Source organism: Oncorhynchus keta, unplaced genomic scaffold (assembly GCF_023373465.1).
Source record: "Oncorhynchus keta strain PuntledgeMale-10-30-2019 unplaced genomic scaffold, Oket_V2 Un_contig_14021_pilon_pilon, whole genome shotgun sequence".
Taxonomy (NCBI): domain Eukaryota; kingdom Metazoa; phylum Chordata; class Actinopteri; order Salmoniformes; family Salmonidae; genus Oncorhynchus; species Oncorhynchus keta.
In genome coordinates, this window is record NW_026278499.1 from 42363 (window position 1) to 48241 (window position 5879).

The window sequence follows — 5879 nt, forward strand, 5'->3', positions numbered from 1 at the left end:
CCTCGTTTGTCAATAAAAGACATTGGTAGCACTTGACATTTGCTTGTTTGACCATAATTTCATTTTAATGTCATTCAACAGCATTATAAACCATAACCATGTCTATAGTGTTAGTGTAGTGGCGCTATTGACAGTGGAGCTGTACAGTCCACTTCCCATGTAAGTCATTAGCATAGTGGTTAATATGTAGCTAACAGCCTCTCACCCATGCCTTTAAAAGTGTACCCAACCCGTCACATTGAGCGAGCATGGAAGCCAGTATAGGCTCCGGTGGCTTCTGTCAAGCTCTGTGTGATTGATGATGCTCTCTTTAGGTCCCGCCCCCATCGTGACTCAGTCTCTGCAGAAGTATATGGGTCATTGGCAATAGGGCCCAAAGCGATATATTAATGACGACACTCCAAAGCAGAATAGAGTGTATAAATGGCACATCTTAAATCAGAGTCTTTCGATACACTCAGATATTGTAAAACAGCAAAAGGGGAAATGACAGTAGCGACGACTCAGACGTTGCCCTTCGTTAGTGGCAGCACATGTAGAGAGCTGCAGTTGAACCCTGTTACAGCTGAAGGTGCCCAGTGGCTGTGTACGAGGCTGAAGGTGCCCCAGTGGCTGTGTACGAGGCTGAAGGTGCCCAGTGGCTGTGTACGAGGCTGAAGGTGCCCAGTGGCTGTGTACGAGGCTGAAGGTGCCCCAGTGGCTGTGTACGAGGCTGAAGGTGCCCAGGTGGCTGTGTACGAGGCTGAAGGTGCCCCAGTGGCTGTGTACGAGGCTGAAGGTCCCCAGTGGCTGTGTACGAGGCTGAAGGTGCCCAGTGGCTGTGTACGAGGCTGAAGGTGCCCCAGTGGCTGTGTACGAGGCTGAAGGTGCCCAGTGGCTGTGTACGAGGCTGAAGGTGCCCAGTGGCTGTGTACGAGGCTGAAGGTGCCCAGTGGCTGTGTACGAGGCTGAAGGTGCCCAGTGGCTGTGTACGAGGCTGAAGGTGCCCAGTGGCTGTGTACGAGGCTGAAGGTGCCCAGTGGCTGTGTACGAGGCTGAAGGTGCCCAGGCTGAAGGTGCCCAGTGGCTGTGTACGAGGCTGAAGGTGCCCAGTGGCTGTGTACGAGGCTGAAGGTCCCCAGTGGCTGTGTACGAGGCTGAAGGTGCCCCAGTGGCTGTGTACGAGGCTGAAGGTGCCCAGTGGCTGTGTACGAGGCTGAAGGTGCCCCAGTGGCTGTGTACGAGGCTGAAGGTCCCAGTGGCTGTGTACGAGGCTGAGTGCCCAGGTGCCCAGTGGCTGTGTACGAGGCTGAAGGTGCCCAGTGGCTGTGTACGAGGCTGAAGGTGCCCAGTGGCTGTGTACGAGGCTGAAGGTGCCCCAGTGGCTGAAGGTGCCCAGTGGCTGTGTACGAGGCTGAAGGTGCCCAGTGGCTGTGTACGAGGCTGAAGGTGCCCAGTGGCTGTGTACGAGGCTGAAGGTGCCCCAGTGGCTGTGTACGAGGCTGAAGGTGCCCAGTGGCTGTGTACGAGGCTGAAGGTGCCCAGTGGCTGTGTACGAGGCTGAAGGTGCCCAGTGGTGGCTGAAGGTGCCCAGTGGCTGTGACGGCTGAAGGTGCCCAGTGGCTGTGTACGAGGCTGAGGGCTGAAGGTGCCCAGTGGCTGTGTACGGCCCAGTGGCTGCTGAAGGTGTAAGAAGACGTCTCTAAGTCATAGTGGTCTGGTGTGAGGGGCTCCTTGTAGGAATGTGAAAATAAAAGGGGAACTGTTTCTTCAGAGCGGTCAGTGGCTGCAATCCATTATATGGATGAGGACAGTCTGGGAAACCTTTTTGATATGGTAAACAGCAAAGGGCCGAGATTCAAGGTGGCGTTTGATAACTTTTTTTTTTTTTACGATTGGGACAGCTTCTCAGAGATCAAGGTGCCCACATCAGCATCTTGTAAGGTCTTGACAAAGGTGAACCAGATGGTTGGGGATGAAGGCTGAACATCCACCAGGTGTCAGATATGCCACACACTGTGTAGATTAGTAAAGACGTAGGTGGATAGCGTAAGAAATCACTGTCATATCTCTTGGTACATGTGCCATTACAAAAGTGCTTGTGGTGTAGTATACAATGTCCACATGTGAATAAAGACAGTATTGTTCAGAGATGGAATAACCAGTCACATGCATTGGAATAGTACAATACATCCATAACCACAGCAGGACATAGTGACAGTATCCATTTTCAAAGAACACAACCTCTATTGCGCCCAGAAGAGAATCAAAGGGATTGGTATAGTTAGGCCTCCATAGATTACCACCTAGTCTCCCTCCTCGTCATCATCGGCCATATACTTGAGAGATAGAGAAATAATCACATTACACTTTGCTTGTGTATAACCTGTTGGTAATCACACTACCATGTCATCGTCTGCGTTGTTGAGCTCGGGATGAGGTAATGCTGGGTGAGGTTGAGGCTGTGCATGGTTGAGGACCTCTGGGTGAAACAGTGGATGCTCTTGTTCCAAGACAAGGTTCCTAGGTCCCTCCTCGTCAGAAGATAGTATGTAGTCTCTCCCCTGAATGTGCATTAAATGAATGGTATATATATATCACATACACATGGTATACTTTATACCAGTGAACGAAAGGACATGAAACATAGTCAGTCTCAGTCAAGCGGAGTACCTACAGAACGGTTCAGGGTGACGGTAGATGTCTGTGGAGGGGAGATGAAGGTCAGAATCAGTACAAGTTAAATGACTATGGTTAGCACGGTCTGTGAACAAGTTGTGTATAGAGTTTGATATAATCATGTGTGTATCTTACCGGGCTCAGCTCGCTGTTGTCACGACCGTCGTCAGGGAAATGACCGGTCTTTTTATTTTGACTGTCGCCAACAAAAACGACCCAAAACCCCCCACTGTGACGCTTACTAGGGTGTACAGGCAACTGACGAAGTCAACTACCCACAACTACGGTGGAAAAACAAAAAACAGGCTGCCTAAATATGATTCCCAATCAGAGAAAACGGACAGACAGCTGTCCCTGATTGAGAACCATACCCGGTCAAAAAGTAGAAACAGAAAACATAGAAATAAAGAAACTAGAATGCCCACCCGAGTCACACCCTGGGCTATTTAAAGTTTATATTATATATTCATATGTATGTCATGTAGAGTCTCCATACACTTCATGTAAGTATTCAGCCCATATAATGTGATTTTCTGGTAAAGGTGGATTTATATTTTATTTCAGGATTTGATTGAGTGATGTTTTGCAGTGCTGCCAGGAGAGGGCAGTGTGACAACAACCAGGTTTGGCAGGAGGACAGCAGACGGTCATTTCTCTGTTGTTGTGGTAACATGATAGGATGGGTTGTTGGACACTTCAGAATACAGCCATGGTTGGACGAGTCAGCCGGGAGTGGATATCTGTATCGGCCACTGTTGGATAGCTCAGCCGTAGCTGCATACCAGAGTCATGTTCGGATAATAGAGGCGTGGTGGAATGTACCAGTCAGCTATGATTGGATAGCTGCGGTAGCTCCGCCCCGTTCATAGTCCCAGACCCAAAACACTCTCAGTCTGTCAGCGACCGTGCAAGAGTGAACATCTCCCATGACTGTTATTTCTAAAATTGTCAAAGCTTGAAGTCTTTCACTCATTTCCATCCCAGCCCAAAACCGTATCTGCAGAACAGCACTTTTTTTAGGAGTTTTGTTTGACTTTTTGATACTGTTTGTAAGTATCCATGTTATGCACTGAATTTGTAATTGTATTTGAATGTAAATGAAAATAAAAATATTTTTCAAAAAATATTTTAAAAAAATCAATGTATGCTTATGTGTACAACATGGTGCTTTGTTGAATAAAACGGAAACAAACCAACCAGAATATAGTCATGTCTTTATTTTCACATTTCAATATTATATCACCTCGTTCATGGAGGTAATATACATTTAGGGAGGCAGAGTATGACAGTATGAAAACATAACAATTTTTTTTAAAGAGCAAGTTTAGTGTGTACTCAATTTCCAGGGTCTTCCTCTACGCGAAGCAGAGCCGTCCTGAGCCTCCACTACACTCAGTGCCAGAGTGAACTTCTCCCCTGGCTACTATTTCAAAGTTGTCAAAGCTTGAAGTCGTTTCACTCATTTCGATCCCAGCCCGAACCCGAAAAGTGCCAGGGGCTTTCCCTACATGAACTTGGCGCCTCTCCAGCTCTCGAGATTCATTGTAGGTTAGGAATAAATAACAGAGCCACGGTTGGACACTTCAGAATACAGCCATGGTTGGACGAGTCAGCCGGGAGTGGATATCTGTATCGGCCACTGTTGGATAGCTCAGCCGTAGCTGCATACTAGAGTCATGTTCGGATAATAGAGGCGTGGTGGAATGTACCAGTCAGCTATGATTGGATAGCTGCGGTAGCTCCGCCCCGTTCATAGTCCCAGACCCAAAACACTCAGTCTGTCAGCGACCGTGTAAGAGTGAACATCTCCCCGTGACTGTTATTTCTAAACTTGTCAAAGCTTGAAATCGGTTCACTCATTTCCATCCCCAGCCCAAAGCCGTATCTAGGTATGCTTATGTGTACAACGTGGTGCTTTGTTGAATAAAACGGAAACAAACCAACCAGAATATAGTCATGTCTTTAATTTCACATTTCAATATTATATCTCACTAAATACTAGAGTCATGTTCGGAAAAATAATAATAAAAATAAAAACTGAGAAACAACCTCGGTTGGAAAAAACGGCCTCGGTCGGATATAACGCGCCGGCTGGACAAAACGACCTCGGTTGGATATTAACGGCCTCGGTTGAATATAAAGCCTCGGTCGGATATAATGCGCCGGCTGGACAAAACGACCTCGGTTGGATAAAACCGATGTAAGTGGTTGGAAATACAAGTCCCTATATAACCAGCACTACTCACTGATACTCTGAGCTGTAAACGAAACCAGAAGGAGCTGCCAACCGTCATCATCAGAAGAACAAATCAGCCAGAAGCCAGAAACACTCCGATTGACTGCTGCTGAGGCTTGAACACTGCCAGAGAGAACTGCGTTGATTATGAAGGGAAAGGTGTCATGACGGTTTTCCTACTTGCACTTGTTGCAAAATCCTCCGTGTCTCTTCCGATCACTATAACCGTGATTTTGAATCACCCAGTTACACCGCCCTGCTCTGGATCATGCCATGGTGGCAGAAATAAGAAAGATCCATAAAATAAATGGAACATTCTGCCATCACTCCGTGGATCCAAGACTAAGAAAACACATCCCCTCAGGAAAAAACACTGGCATGTCACGCTCTGCTCTGCCGTCGCTGCCAGCCACCAGCAATGACTGATACACACTTCATCGGCGTCTCTCTACTTCCACCGTGCGGTAGTCTCGGCTCCCATTGTGAACTACACCCCAAACACCGAGGGGAGAGAGAGATTCGGAAGAAATGCTGAGCTCCTCTGCAGCCCAGCCCACTGAATTCTTATGAGGCCGCCTACAATTGACACGCTACATTGCATAAACCAATGGTTGTGTGCCACGTCCCTGCCAATAATAAAATACATCTTTCATGCAGAACTCTCCGTCTTCAGTCATTCAAATAATAAGTTTAGATATTAAGGAGGCTGTATGTTTGTATTATCACAGCACTATAATAAAAGGGGGTCCTCAGAATCCATTGTGAGACTAAAAACGTCATAAGTGTCGTCAATAGCAACGACGAGACAGCCTATAGGCAGACAAGAAGCGCAGTGTCTAACAGCGATGTGCAGCGGAAACAACCTGGAGCTGAACACGAAGAAAAGAAAGGACGTCATAGAGGATTTTATACAGGTTTTATTTGTTCCGTGTGACTGTTAAACTGTCTACCTCTGTGTGCTATGTAGACCTACTATATGTGAGAG